Source organism: Manacus candei, unplaced genomic scaffold, assembly GCF_025592945.1.
Source record: "Manacus candei isolate 608988 ecotype Guabito, Panama unplaced genomic scaffold, ASM2559294v1 h1tg000018l, whole genome shotgun sequence".
NCBI classification, from domain to species: Eukaryota; Metazoa; Chordata; class Aves; order Passeriformes; family Pipridae; genus Manacus; species Manacus candei.
The window spans coordinates 1,279,562-1,295,802 of record NW_026138066.1 but is presented as its reverse complement, the minus strand read 5'-3'; the positions used below and the strand labels follow the sequence as shown (position 1 = coordinate 1,295,802).

The following is a 16,241-nucleotide window of genomic DNA, read 5'->3' as shown; positions in this document are numbered from 1 at the left end:
AGCCATTTTGTGCGGGGGGCGAGCGCGGCGCTGGCCCCGCGAAGCCCCCGGACAGGGCGATGCCGGGACAGCTGCCGGGGCAGCGGGCTGGGCTGGGCTGGGCCGGGCGGGCCCGGGCACTGCGCTGGGGCTCGGCCTCTGCGCGTCTCCCTTTCTCTCCCTCCCCGACTCCACATTCCCGGGGGGTACCGTGCGCTTCTCCGACCCCTCCCGCCGCTCTGTGCCTGCCGACGGCATCGCCCCGCCTGTTCGCTCCTCATATATCCCAGGCGGCTGTCTGGGTATATATTGTGTTAAGGTAGCATGACCAGCGCAACAGCCGGTATTATTTTTGTTGGGTCAGATGACCCTGCCGCTGTTTCTTATTTTGTCTCGTTGGATGGGGTATTTCTTCTAAGCTGCGGAATTTGTGAATTCTTTATTTCTTCCGTGTTGCCATATGTTGCTTTAAGTGTAAAAAGCACGGCGTGTACCACAGGATGCGCTTACATTTGCACGTTGTGGAGGGAATAGAGGAGATGCCGTGTATTGTGCAAGTGAACTTACGCAACAGGAGAGGAAAAAGTCTTGATAGTGGTTTTACTGCAAGACGAGTGTGTGGACGTGATTCTTGAAAAACTGAGTTGGATATTCATTCTTCTTATGTGCAGTCTCTGATCCGAAGCTACTAATTTCAGCAGAGTGGACTTGGGAAAGTGGTTTAGTAGCAGGAAGAGCTGCATCCACACCCATCTCATAGAAAAACAAGATGGCAAAAATTCAGATAGTTTTCTGTAGAACAGCTTCCTGGTTTTGGAATCAGCATTATATAAGTAGAAATAGAAGTATTAGATGGGTGGGAAAACATCACAGTTTCTCTGCTGGTCGAGGCAGCATTCATCTGGTGATACATTCTTCTACACTTGATAATTTTGGATGGCTTTTTCTGTAACAGCATTTTTACCTGAAAATAATTTTATGAATATTTCTCCCAACCCTGCTTTAGGCCATGTAGGCAGTTGCAACACAAGATGTCTAGCAGATCATTTAGCCCACTGCTTACTCCTTGCTGTACAACTTTGCTTAGGGACACTTGTTTGAGGGAAGCCTTAAGGTCTGTGAAATGTGACTGCTTGTCTCTGTAGCTCTTTCTCCAAGACATTGCAGACCATAACTGAGGTTACACGGAGGGGTGTACAGTCCTCAGTTGCTTCTGTGGTTCCTGCAGACTGCTCTAGCTGAATGGTTGGACACCACTTGCTAAGTCTGCTGCATTCTACAACAGATCAAGATGCTTATTACAGGAAGAATCTATTGCAGTAGATAAATTAACTAGCTTTAATTTTTTGTCCTCAATTCTTTTTAATATTTCTGGTTTTCTTACTGGTTGTATTTTCTTGTGAAATGTTCTCTTAAAGGGAACAAGTTTTGTGGGACTTCTGATATCTTTAGGAATAAGCCATATCCCAGGCTAGATTGTGGGATAGGAGGGAAGATTCATTCTTTGTTTGTTTGGGGTTGTTATGGTTTTGGTTGTTTGATTTTGGCTTTTTTTTAAAGCCTACCTTGATTTTTCTGTTCAAGTTTCTTAGCCTCTGAAGACAAAGCCCTAGGCAGCATGTGTAACTCTGAAGCTGACGTTGATTTTGGGGAAAATGGGTTGGACCAGATGACCTCCAGAAGTATATTTCAACATTAATTATTTCATGATTGTATTCTGTTAATAAAGGGCGGGGGGGGGTGTGGATGAGTCCACAGGGGTCTCAAACCAAACAAAACCCCACTGATATTGTAGCATGCAGTTAAATAGTTCATGTGTGAAATACAGCTACAGAATGCTTACAGCTAATGTGCTAGTCCAGTGAAAACTGGCTTTCATCTGTAACGTAAAATCCAGAATTTACAATAATAAGATTAGTTTGTTGCCTACGCTTTTACTCAATTTTTGTTTTGATTTATTGTGTACTTTTTGTATTATGCAATTAAAGTTTTTGCAGTCAGTGAAATTGCTGGAGTTTCCCTAGAGTTTGTGAAGGAAAGCAGTCTTCCTAAAGAAAGTAAGCTGTGTTCAATGTTTGGGTCAAAAAAGCTGAAAAAAAGCAATGCCCTTTGCTTAAATAAGGGAGCTTAACTGTGTATAAGGACTAGAGTGGCATTGCAGCGGGAATGTGTACATGTTTGTTCTGCTGGAGGACTAAGTGTGGATCTCAGCTGGCAGCACTGCAGCTGGTAGAGGGGGTGTGTGTCTTTCCTGCTACAGCAGCCAGCCTGGCTTAAGCAGTTATAATGGCAACCTTTGCTGACCTGAGTTATTTTGGCTGATGCAGGTCAGGGAGCTCTCAGACTTGTGTTAACATCCACTGGGAAGGAGCGTAAACTGCTGGGGTGGCTGCGGGGGCCACAGGCTCTGGCTGGCACAGCTGTCTGCCTTTTTGTCACACACAGGATGCAGCGTGCAACCCAACCAGGAAACTAAACTGTACCTGGGACACTTTCTGGCAAAGCTTTTACCTTTTTTTTTCTCTCAGTGCTGGTTCAAGCCGCTTTTAGCACTTTAAACTTGTGTCTGTACATTATCGGCATAAGGCAAGCTGCTGCAAAACAGAATTTTATCAGTAGAATTTTATGGATAAAATTGCTAAGGTACAGTTAATTGAATTGTTACTTTTGTGTATTCACACTTGTCTATATTTTTACCCTTCAGTTAGCAGCTTTTAATTCTAGAGATTACTGCATTGGTCACCAAAATTGGAAATCAACATAGAATTTCTTTTTTGAAAAATCAAACTTGTTAAAGTTCCAGTTCTCTGAGAATGGAAGATGGCATGAACTTTCTGAGCAAGTCCTGAGTATCTTATGATGCATCATCATCATGGCTAGGCTTCGCAAATGAAGATTTGAGGATGTCTTCAGACTATTTTTCTGTTGAATTTATGATGCAGTACTGTGGATTTTTTAAGGAAATACATTCCTTCCTGAAAATCATGGTGTAGGAACTGCCTTTCTATATCAATATTTACATTAATTTTGTTGACTTTGCCAGGCCTTCTCTAAAAGTCTGTTCAGTTTTCTTTAACTTAGATTACTTTTTGTTCAACTTGATAGTAAGCCAGGCTGGACTAAGCGCAGTATTTGTCTGCCTTTGTAGGAAGTTAAACTGGAAACTTGAAAAATATTAATCACCAAAAAACTAAAGCCAAACCCTCTGCTTTTGTTATATTAGCTCTAATTAATTGTTATTTCATTCCAAAGAAATTGAGGTTGCTCTTTATAACTTAGCAGTAACTTTGTGGTGTGAGAACTGCCCCATTTATTTTGGTAATGTATTTCCTTTGAAGTATTAGCAGAACAGTGTAAGTGTCAACATGACTAATGGTTTCACTCATCACTAACTTAATCTGAAGGTTTTTTGCAGTGTTTTTCACACATTTATAGAAATTTAAAAAAAAAAAAACAAACCCAACAAAAATTCCTACAGACACGAAAAAACACACCACCCCTAACAAAATCTAATCCTGTGGAGTTGATAACAAATTAAAAAAAAAAAAGGGAATCATAGAATGACTTTGACTAGAAGGAAACCTTGAAGATCATCTCATTCCAAATTCCCTACAGTGGGCAGGGACACATTCTACTAGACCACATTGCTCAGAGCCCCATCTGACCTGGAATTGAACACTTCCAGGGATGGGGCATCCACAACTTCTCTGGGCAATCTGTTCCAGTGTCTCATCACCCTCACAGTAAAGAATTTCATCCTAATATCTAATCTAAACGTACTCTCAGTTTAAAGCCATTACCAGTTGTCCTGTCACTACATGCCCTTGGAAAAATTCTCTCTCCGTCTTTCTTGTAGGCTCCCTTCAGGTACTGGAAGGAGGTCACCCTGAAGTCTCTCTTCTCCAGGCTGAACAATTCCAATTTTCTCAACCTTTCCTCACTGGAGAGGTGCTCTATCCCTCTAATCAACTCGGTGGGCCTCCTCTCAAGAAAAGCAGAGCAGAGGGGCAGAATCCCCTCCCTTGCCCTGCTGGCCGTGCTGCTTTTGATGCAGCCCAGGACACGATTGGCTTTCTGGGCTGCAAGTGCACATTTCTGGGTCATGTCCAGCCTCTCATCCAACAGCACCCCCAAGTCCTTCTCTGCAGGGCTGCTCTTAATCTGATCATCCCCCGGCATATTTTACATGAAACACTGTCTACAGTGATTTACTGGAAGGATGTGTGTGAAACTCAGTTTTGTTGTGGTGGGGTTTTTTTGTCTGAAGGAAGTTTCCATGGATATGAATATATATGCAAGTTGTAAGGGTTGTGTTATTATTAGTAATTGAAGAGGTTTGCTGATTTCCATAGTGTACCTTCTGGTATCAACTACCTTGTCTATGGCTGTAGTTCAGGGAATACTCCAATTCTCCAAATGGTAATCTTGCATAACACCTGCACAGGCAATTTGGCACAGTAGATAAGCTGATGTAACATGGGCTTTTCCCCAAAAAGAAGTGGTCTTTGTTCTGCTTCTACCTGCTTTTCCTGTGTTATGTTTAACAATTGTTAGGTGCAGGGTGAATAAAGTCTGAAGATGAGCTTACCTTACAGCTATGCAACCACAAAGGCAAATGCAGAGGGGACAAAACTGTCAGCCACCAGTTGGGCTATCTCTCATGAAATGCTGTAATTATACTGTAGGGCATGTACTGTATCCATGTGTTCAGAAAGAAGGGTTTGTACTTGCTATGCTGTGCTGGTGCCAGGTAGAATGGACCTGGCTGAACCTAATCCAGTGAATGGTGAAGTCTTCAGCCAGATGAGCTTCCTGGTCTGGTTCGTTGTGCAGCTTCAGCTCTGGTGCAAGGAATCAGTTTGGGTTTTTTCTTACTTATTCCTTTTGCAAGCTTCAGGTGGAGATGTGGGCTGTGGCTGACATTACACAGGGCAGCTTGACCTGATTAAATACCTCTCCTTACCTAGCTCTGGCATGTAGCCAGTGCTCCTGTGAGTGGAGACTCAGCTTGCAGACAGCCCCCTTGCCTTTCCTCTTCCTTCCTTTCCCAGTTGTTTGTGGGGCTGGTGAGCTCAATCAGCTCAGCTGTAGCTGTTCAGGCGGGTTCTAGAGATAGCATGATGAAAGCAACAGAAGCCCAGGCCTAAAAATGAGACTATCCCTTGGGTGGCCCAAACTGTAAGAATGACTCATCAGTCACCTAAATATTTGTCCTAGCAATTCTGTTTTCTAGTGTTTCCTCCCACTGTAGCACTTGCTTACATGAAAAAGTAGTGAGAGCAATGATTTTAAATTAATTGTACAGACATGCCTACAAATGTGTCTTTCTGTATTGCTGTGTGCCTTTTAATTATTCCCTTATGCTTTTATAAGCATCTCATTTTCCCTTGCTTGCCTGGAGGTCTAGCTGCTTCAGTTTGCTATTGTTACCTGTCTCTTACATATGCACTCTCTAAATCTTGATCTCATGTGAATTTAAAAAACAGTATCTAACTGGGTGTCAAGAGTCACATAAATATTCCTTAGTTCGTTGCTAATGAGAGTCTTACTCCTTTAAGTCTGCCAACTGTTCTACCATCTTGAGCAATATGGCTTGTAGAACGATAATCCAAGAATAGCTCATTTAGTGTGCTGTGTTCATTGAGCTTTTCTTGTATGAAGCACTGAGCTCAGTAGCATCACTTGTTTCACAAATGTGTTTGGATTCCTTGGCTTAATTTATTATCTGTAAAGCATTGCAGAAAACTAAAGTATAAAGAAATCTTAGGGGGTTCTGTTACTTCTTTTAAGCACTAACTCAGGCACATTTAATCATAGAGGAATTGTTAAGTTAAGGAACTGTTATGTGTAGGAATTTATTCAACAAATTTGGCACAGGCTATGCAGAATTCTTAATTAGTATATGAAGAGTTTGAAAATGGAAATGAGGACTAGTTTCCATTTTAAGCTTTACAGAGCACACAAAGACAAGTGTGATGACCTGAACTAAAATCCTTAGTTCATTTTGATATGTGTTGAAATCATTCAATAGTGAAGCAGTATGACTACAGAGAGAGATTAAGACAGCTTCTTCTTCTCTTCCAGTTTTCTGTTATATTAACCTTTTGAGCTTTCCTAAAAAGACATGTTGATCTTCCTGTATTTGACTGTGTCCTGTGTGTCTTGGTTTAACCCCAGCCAGCCACCAAGCCCCATGCAGCTGCTCACTCACTCCCCCACCAGCAGGACTGGGGAGAGAATTGGCAGGGAAATAGCCAGAAAACTCATAGATTGAGATAAAGACAGTTTAATAGGGAAAACAAAAGCTGCACACAATAACAAAACAAGAATTAATTCACTGCTCCCCATGGGCAGATATATATGTTCAACCATCTCTAGGGCAGGGAAATGGCTGAACATTTAATGTGATGGCAGAGCCCCATCATGTGTAATGGTTACTTGGGAAGGCAAATGCTGTCACTCCAAATGACCCCTTTTCCTCTTTCTTCCTCCCTTTTTATGTAGTGAGCATGGTCTCATATGGTATGGAATATCCCTTGGGTCACCTCTCCCAGCTGTGTCTCCTCCCAACCTCCCAGGCACCCCCAACTTCCTTGCCAGCATGGCAGTACAAAACCCAGACAAGGTCTTGTCTCGTGTAAGTCATGCTCAACAATAACAAAAACATCTCTACGTTATCAACCCTGTGTTCAGCACAAATCCAAAACACAGCCACACTAGTCACTGTGAGGAAAATTACCTCTACCCCAGCCAAAACCAGCACACTGATATAAGAACAAAAAAGTAAAGTTCACAGCAACTTCTACAGTCATAACTAGTTAACGTGCCTGTATTTCTAAAGTATCTAGAACATACTTGTGTAACTTTATTAGTTTAATAGGTGGATTTAATCTAGGAAAGACCCCTGTATTAAGACACATTCCATCCATATATACATAGTAATTATCAGAATCATTATTCATTCTATACATACATAGTCAAACTGGTTTGATAGTGCCAGCAGGGTAAGTTAAAACTTCTAAAATTTTACAAGCATCATTTTTGTACCAGTAAAAATGGTCAGGGGTGTGACACTTTTTTTCAAAGTAAACTGTAGATCTTTGGAGTGGACAGAATTTTCTCATTTTGTATCTTCACACCAATGTTCTTACTCATTTAAAGGGTTTTACATCAGAATCAAGGTACTTGATAGTGGGGGAGCTATACCAACAGTGTAATGTAATAGAACGAGAGATGTTACCTTTTATATTAAATGGAGCATCCAAACATAAAGAAATATGCTTCCTGGTTACTGCTTTTAAGACCTTAGTCTACACTGGTATAATATTTTGAAATCCTATTAGTAGGAACCTCCTACTGGGACAATTAAAGTTGTATAACTTTTGTCCCTGGAGAAGGGTGAATTAAACATTGATGTCTTCTGGGTATAACTGTACTAGTGGAGAGGTTAGTGGTTCTGACTGCCAACCCTCAAAACTGCTGTCTGCTCTCGTGGGAATGTTTCCTGACCCATTTCAGTTGAAGTAAACCTGAAATACTTTAAAAAGGAAGTATTTCCTAAGGTACTTTGACATTGGGAAAACTGGCATATAAAAACTGAGGAAGAAGTAAAGAGTGGTTTAATTGGTGCAAACTAATGAAAGTTTTCCACTGACACATTGGCTTACTGAGTGCTTATCTAAAATAGGAATGGAAAACTATTGGACTTGATGATGCCAGGTTCAACACCACCCAATTTGGGTTAACTGATGGTAGTGATGCATTTAAAAATAATTCTGACTCTTGACAAGGAGGCTCACTAATTCGTTTACTAGGGGCATAAACTAACAGTATGTCAGATTTATGTACAGAAAGCGATTTTGGTAGCATTTCGAGTCTGAAGATGAAAGAGAGAAGCAATAAATGCATTTTAAGTAATACACAGGAAGTTTAATGCCTGTCTTCTGTCAAAATACTTGCTTCTAGGTGCTGCTTTAATAAATTGATTGGGGGACTGAGGTTTTGCAAAGAAGAGAGATGGATATATAGTTCTGTCTTATTTTCTTCAAAGGTTTTTGAAAAAGCTTCATTTTTTATTTATGTGGAAGTAATACTGTCAAACAGTTAAGAAATAAATGTACCAGGTAGAGAACAAATGTGGTGATTATACTTGTAAAGCAGGTTTAATTAGTATAAGTACAGATGCTGATATTTGTGTTACTGTGTACTTAGAGCAACAGAAACAGAGCCTTTCCCTGTCCCCAGAAATTTACCACTAATGAGAAAAAACACAAAGGGATCATTACAGACTAAGGGGGAATACAAGGGTACAAAACCAGAATGTAATGGACATTTGCAGAGGCAGTGATCTAGTCACCTTGACAGTCCTAAATGTTGACTTGACTTAGTTTTCAGCCACACATCTCTTTTAAGGAAAATGTAAGAAATTTAATGTTTGTTTTGTAGTTTTACAGTGTTTCAAATATTAGCGGTAGATCTGCAAAAAGTTATAGAAGGAAGTTAGAGCTTAAGCTGGGACAGTGTCATTAGCTAAATGGCCATGGGAAAAGCATTTCTTACCACTTCATTTTTCAGAAACTTTGTGGTAAAAGGCAAGGATCTTAAGTCTGATGTGAAACAGGGAAACCAGTAGAGCAATTAAGAAATACTTTAGTTATAAGCAAATAAAGACTTGCTGGTTGAAACTGAGCAAAGTAAATAATTTTTGCAAGGTATTCAAAGTGAGAGATAAATGAAGTAAAAAATATTTGGGCAATGTTTGTAAACAATGTAGTCCTTGATGTATTGACAGGAGCTTTGGCTCTCCTTTCTCTCTTGTGGTAATAGTATATTACAGTTCTTGGACATTATAAAGAAGATCCTTAAAGTATGTGCAATTTTTTCATGTTGTGTTCTCTACTCTCTTTTAGAATTCCAGCTCTCATCCCTTCAATGTTTTAGATAACTTTAGAAAGGAAATTCAAATGTGATTAGCAGTCTTAAGCATCTGGATAAAGTTTTTGGTTTATCACCTTTGAAAGGAGAATGAAGCATTCTCAGGGAAGAAACTATCACTTATTTGACTCAATCTACTTCTTTCCTATACTAGCAATCTACTTCTTTCCTATACTAGCAATAAACATTCCTCATATATTGCCTGGTGTGTGCTTTGAAGATGTGTGGCATGTTTTGACAAGTGTGGAAAACATGTCTGAAATCAGGAAGATTCACATTAGATGAGAACACCTCAAAGATCACTTTTGATTATTGAAGATCAAAACTCAGACTGTGATGATAGTTAAAGTCAGAATCATTAAGGTTAAAAAAACCTCAAACATTGTGTCCAGCTGTTAACCCAGCACGATTGTGTTTACTGCTAAACCATATCCCTAAGTGCCACATCCATGTGCCTTTTGAACGCTTCAGGAAGGGTGATTCCACCTTCCCTGGGCAGCCTGTTCTCACACCTGTCCACCCTTTCAGTGCTAATGTCCAATCTAAACTTGAGGTAGTTTCCTCTTGTCTTGTCCCTTGTTATTTGAGAGAAGTAGCTGCTTCCCACCTGGCTACAATCTCCTTTCAGGTACAGAGCAGTAAGTTCCCCTTGAGCCCCCTTTTCTCCACGTTATCCCAGTTCCCTCAGACACTCCTCATCAGACTCATGCTCCGGACCCTTCACTGGCTCTGTTGCCCTTCTCTGGACACGCTCCAGCACCTCAGCATCTTTCTTGTAGTAAGGGGCCCAGAACTGGACACAGAACTCAAGGTGTGGCATCACCATGGCCAAGTACATGGCCAAGGAGACAGTCACAGCTCTAGTCCTTCTGGCCATACTATTTTTGATACAGGCCAGGATGCCATTGGCCTTCTTGGCCGCCTGAACACGCTGCTGGCTCCCATTCAGCCAGCAGCCAGTGAGAACCCACAGGCCTTGGCCCAGTGATGCAGCCTGTCCAGATGCCTTGGCAGAGCCTTCCTACCCTCCAGCAGGTCAGCACTTCTGCCCAGCCTAGTGCCATCTGTCAGCTTACCAAGGGTGCCCTCGATCCTCTCTTCCAGGTTGTCAGTAAAGATATTAAACAGGGCTGACCCCCATACTGAGCCCTGGGGAACACCACTGCTGATCAGCTGCCAACTGGATGTAGCACTGTTCACCACCACTCTGTGGGCCTGGCTATCCAGCCAGTTTTCTACCCAGGGAACAGTGCACCTGTCTAAGCCATGAGCAGCCAGTTTGTCCAGGAGAATGCTGTGGAAGATGGTGTCAGAGGCTTTACTAAAGCCTGGATCAACAACATCCATGGCCTTTTCCTCATCTACCAAGTCTTTGCTGGAAAATGAAGGTTTATAATAAAGTGTTAAAGGATTATTTCTCACTTCCAGGTAGCTTTGAGTTTAGAATATATTTATCATTTCATATGAAACAATTCAGCTTTTGAGAATGTTGGCTGGAGCAACTCAGGGAAAGAAACTTTTGAAAACATGAAAAATGTGCTAAATTTTTAAGTTCACATAGAAGAAAAATAGCTAAAGCATTTTTCTCCAGCTTAATTCCTTGCAGGGATCTCTAAAGAGTAATTAAGCATAGCTGATGTGAAGTCTAACAGATACCTTAGGTAAGCAAAATGTGAGCTGCAAAACTCTTACAGCTGTCCCAGAGTTAGCTTAGAATTTTTAGATAGCCAGTTCCCCTTGACCTGTCCTGGTGCCCTGTCCCCAGGGCAAGATGCACAGCACATGGCTGCTCCTCAAAGAGGTGGCATTGCTGCTTCAACATAACTGGCTGTGGAGCTTGTCTGATTCCAGGGTGAGCTGCATTGGACAGCTGGCTGGGCCAGAAGAAAAGGGTACAGTTTTATCATGCAGTTCAACTGAATTTTCAGCTTCCCAACAACAATGGAAATGGAGGTTTGCCTCATTCTTAATCTCCCCTCTTTTCCTCCTTCTCTTACCTTCTTACAACATGTTCTCCCTTTTGTTTGTGGTAGAATGAATCTGACTGCCAGGTAAATCAGGTCAGTGTGCTTACCTAGCAGATGTTTGCTGCATTTCTGCCAGGTGAATTTTCTGTCTTAGTGAGTTGAATTTTCCTAGTATGTGGTCAAAACCAGCACAACTTGGTCAGGATGACCTCCTTCCTGGGTGTCAGCTATAATTCTGTTCAAACTGCCTTTGAAACTATACCCTGACTCTGTTGCCCGTAAACAGAGACACAAACCAACAGAGTGCCGGTTTATGGGTGCTTTATTCGGGGCCCCGGGAACCTGCGGGCTAACGCCCCAAGTCAGGATTCCGACGACCCTCGTTCTCAGTTCAGCTTTTATACACAAACAAGTTTACATGTATTCTCACGGCTAAAACAATTACAGTTTCTATAGCAACCCAGGTGCAGTAGTTTATAACAATTAACAATCATCTACTTTAATCATAAATCTGCTTAAGTTGTCCTACCCCCCTAGAAACTGTTTAACAGACCCTTACCACATCTAAGGTACAAATCGTTACGTACATGCTTGACTACATCTTTTGATTATTGTTTCTACTTCTTCAGTACATTCTATTCCCACGAACAAGGCTGCTGCTTAACTCACTACTGTAATGTGTTGCTTTCTAGGCCTACCCTTTAACTTAAGCCTTAGCCATTCTACTACTAAATTTAAACTGCTTTGCAACAGTCCCCCCTTTTGAGCATTCTTCAGGCTTTGCTTGCAAGGATGCTCAAATACAGCAATCTTCAGGTTGCAGTTTCTTGATGGATAGGAGGTGATCCATTTTGCGGTGAGATTACTTCTTTTCTTGTTATAGCTTTCATGATTCGTCTCGTATGTTAACCTTCTTTTACAATCATTCCTAAAAGACACTTGTAAACAGTTATGGCTATGACAACAATTATTACAATTAATATTCCGTACTGGATAACAGAAGATATCCATCCTGACACATGGAGACCTAGGGAGCTGAATAATTGTCCTATCCAATTGTGTTCCGCTTCTTTCTGCAGTTTATGAACATTCTCATCAATTTGTTCTAATTGATTAATATCTTTCTCTACTTCTTGAGTGACATTTGGGATGTGTACACAACAATGCTCATCCTTTGCATGCAGGTAACCGCAAACTCCATGTTCTTTGAGTAATATCAGGTCTAATGCCACGCGGTTTTGTATGGTCATTCTAGAGGTGGCTTGTAATTGTAAATTTAGATCTTTAAATCCTTTCTTAGTGACTGCTGCTAACCTTTCGGTCTGGCTCATCAGTTTGAACAATATTTCTCTATTTCGATATGTTGAAATTGGGGCAAACAAAGATTCTAGTGCCCATCCGAATTTAACTCCTGCTGATGGCTCATGCCAATCTGTTAGTTCCAGGTCATTAATGTCATTACTAACTTCTCTTTTCTCCCGTGGTCGCATCTCTGCTGGTGTTAACTTCTCTTTTCTCCAGAGTGGACAAAGAGTAGGTATCCCTAGTGTGACAGGTACAACCGGACCGTCTAGTGGCATGTGGGTGGTCCATTGACCATGTCCCATGACCCATACTAGGTTTCCGGGACTTCTAACTGTAGTAGTGTGACAATCAATGTTTTTCACATGTCCTTTAATAGTATGGTTATATCCTCGACACTCACATCCTAACTGCAGGAGGGCTTTGACTGGCATTAAGCCTATTTCATCGTCTGGGGTATCACATGTATATATTCGGGTACAATTCCAATCCTCTTTTGTATGTGTTTCTGTCCTCCAATTATGATTCCCTCTATTTCCTGTAGAATAAGTTTGATTCTTTTTCCCCTTCCAGTGAATGCACCACTGTACCTTTCCAATATAACTATATGTCTCTAGCAGGCTGGGTCCCCAAATTGTTTGCCATTCTTCCATGGTTGTAGAACTGGTAATATTTTGACAGACCTCTTCTTGTTTTTCTCGTTTTACTGAAGCCGGAACTTTAGAGCATGGGTGTGTTGAATTTGTAACTAAACAGTATCCTTTTAATTCATTAATTGTTTCACTTGTTACCCATGTCCCAATTACTACCCATCGGAAATATCCCGGCATCTGTTCACATTGCTTCTTCATCATTTTGTCACTTAATAAACATACATCTACCGTTTCGCTCCATGTGATGGTTACAAATTTGCAATTCCTTGTAATATTCTTAAACATTTTGGGTATTTCTGGCACTGGAATTATTCCCCATGGAATTGGGTCTCCTGCTGCATGAGGCATAGGGAGACATGCAGTAATTTTAGTAACGTTTTGTACTTTCCCAAAATCTCGAATTAGGCCCACAATTAAATTTTCCTGTTCTATTTCTCTATTCGGAATCTGCAGATCTCTCACATGTCGAGTTTTCCTAGGGGGTATAACTTGTACCTTAGTCATTATTTCCCGAGTTGTGTTTATCATGTGTATTTCTACATACCCATAATTAAAACTCCTTTGAATCCAAACTACACACATGTATGTCCCTTCTACGGTTTTAGACACCTCAGGTACCTGCAGGACGGTATAACCCTTTTGTTGTGTCGCATCCCAAACTGTTGTCACTCCTTCTGTTATGATTCGATCTTGATCCCTCCGTCTCCACTTGACGTGGACATCTCTTAATTCAGCTCCCTGGTCATCTGAAAACAGACAAGTTAAGTTTACATCAGTGTGTTCTGGTACAAACAAATAAGGATCTGGGGTTTCAATTCTCACGGTGGTCTCTGCTAGACTTATCAACCCCAGGAATACCACAATCTTCAATTGTTGGCTCGAAATACCATCTTTGTAGGTGAGAGAGGTTCTACCGACCATGAGACTGGAACCTTCTTGACTCGGGTGTAATGGATCCAATTGTCGATTCCCTCGACTTTCACCGCCGTATAAGTGGTCATTATCACCTGGCGAGGACCGTCCCATGTTCCCTTTAATGGTTCCACTGACCAGTTTTTCACATAGACTTGGTCTCCTGGAGAAATGTCATGAACCGGATTCTCCAGGGGCAGAGGCCGATTCCACTGCAGCGCTCCTCTGAGGGCTGTGAGGGTCTTATTCAAAGATAACACATAGTTAAATACTGCCTGATCACCCACTACATGAGGATCCCCTTGGTAAGTAGCCGCATGATAGGGCTTGCCATACAATATTTCGTATGGACTTACTCCTATTCTTTCCCTTGGTTTAATCCTAACTCTCAGCAGAGCGAGGGGTACTGCTTGGGGCCACTGGATTTTGGCTTCCTGACAGATCTTCTTCAATTGACCTTTTAATGTCTGATTCATTCTTTCTACTTGTCCACTAGACTGCGGTCTCCATGGTGTATGGAGATTCCATGTTATCCCTAATACAGCTGACACATCTTGGACTATCCCTGCTGTAAAGTGCGGTCCTCGATCAGAGGACAGCCCTAGGGGAACTCCAAATCTTGGGATGATTTCCTTCAGAAGGGTTTTCACTACTTCTTTTGCCTGATTGGTCCTGCATGGAAAAGCTTCTGGCCACCCTGAGAAGGTACAAACATACACTAGCAGCTATTTAAAAGTTTGGGCCTTAGGCAACTCAGAAAAATCTACTTGCCAATAGTCTCCTGGTAACTGTCCTACTTGTAATTTTTCCATCTGTACTTGCTTCCTGACTACTGGATTATTCTTTATACACATAGGACACATTGCATTCACCCTTTTAGCTAGTGTTAACATCTGGTTTGAGAAAATTTCGTTTTTCAAGAATTTCACTAATGCTTCTGCACCCCAGTGGCACTTGTTGTGTTCTATTTCAAGCACTGCTTTCATTATTCTGACTGGTAAAATTACCTGTCTCGTAGGAGTGATATACCACCCCCTGATATTTTTCTTTGCTTCCATCATCACAGCTAATTTCTCATCTTCAGGTGAATAATGCGGTTTCTCTTCCATGAATGCTATTGCTGGATTATTCCGGGTTGGTAAAAGAACCATTTGAGTCCATACCTTTCTCGCAGCCCTCCTGGCTGCTTGGTCAGCGTATCGATTTCCCTGAAACTCTCGTCCTGGATCAGCCTGGTGTCCTCTGACATGCATTATTGTCACTGCTGAGGGCTTATGTATTGCCTCTAGCAATTGTAAAATTTCTTCCCGATGTTTAATCGTTGTCCCCTGAGAAGTAAGAAGTCCTCTCTCCTTCCAGAGTGCTCCGTGAACATGAACTACCCCAAAAGCATATTTGGAGTCAGTCCATATGTTAACTCTCCTTCCTTGGCTTAATATTAAAGCTCTCACCAATGCCCATATCTCGGCCTTTTGTGCAGACGCACCTGGGGGTAGTGCAGTCGCTTCTATCACTTGTTGTAAAGTGACTACTGCATACCCAGCGTACCTGGTGCCGTTTTCCACAAAACTAGATCCGTCGGTGTACAGCTCCCAGTCAGGATCTGTCAGTGGTTCGTCCTTCAAGTCTCTTCTGCTCGCGTAGACTTGTTCAATGGTCTCTACACAGTCATGCTCCAGGGTGCCTTCTTCCTGTGTAGACCTAAGGAATTCTGCTGGGTTGAGATGGTTAGTAATTTTCAGTTCAACATCATCTTGTTCTCTCAACAAAGCCTGGTATTGCAACATGCGGCTGGAGGAGAGCCAATGCCCCCCTTTTTGCTCTAGAACTGCTATGACCATGTGAGGCACATACACTATCATGTGTTTTCCCGGAGTCAATTTGCGTGCTTCCTGTATTAAAATGACCGTCGCTGCCACAGCTCTGAGACACCCCGGCCATCCCCCACTTACTGCGTCTAGCCGTTTGGAGAAGTACCCAACCGGTCTCTTCCAGGATCCTAGACGCTGAGTGAGGACTCCTAAGGCCATTCGCTGTCTCTCACAAACATAGAGCTGAAATTCCTTGGTTGGGTCCGGTAGTCCCAGGGCAGGTGCTTCCTGGAGGGCTTTCTTCAGTTCCTGGAATGCTTTTTCTTGCTCTGTCCCCCAGGTTAGCTTGGACTCCTTTGCTGCTTCATACAGTGGTCGAGCAGTCAGTCCGAAGTTAGGAATCCACAGCCTGCACCATCCGACCATTCCTAGAAAAGATCTCAGTTCTTGATTATTTCTAGGCACAGGTATAGCACATATTGCTTGAATTCTATTTGTTCCCAGGCGCCGGACTCCTTGGGAAATTTCACATCCCAGATAGATAACTTTCCGTTTTACTAATTGTGCTTTTTCTTTTGAGACTCGGTAGCCTGCTTGGCCCAGCATGTTTAACAGTTCAATAGTTAACTGACGACAAAGTCCCTGTTCTGTAGCTCCTAAGAAAATGTCATCTACATATTGCA

At 42.0% G+C, this 16,241-nt stretch overlaps 1 protein-coding gene across 3 annotated transcripts in view; it reads left to right on the top strand.

Annotated features, from left to right (window-relative positions):
• NR2C1 (nuclear receptor subfamily 2 group C member 1) overlaps nt 1–16,241 on the top strand; it is a 65,567-nt gene that overhangs the window by 495 nt on the left and 48,831 nt on the right. The window contains exon 1 of one of the 3 annotated variants that reach the window (XM_051784055.1): nt 177–298. The exons of the other annotated variants lie outside the window; for them this stretch is intronic. The gene's annotated coding sequence lies outside the window, so the exon portion shown is untranslated. Of the gene's footprint in view, nt 1–176; nt 299–16,241 lie in introns of those variants that run through there. 3 annotated transcript variants of the gene reach the window in all.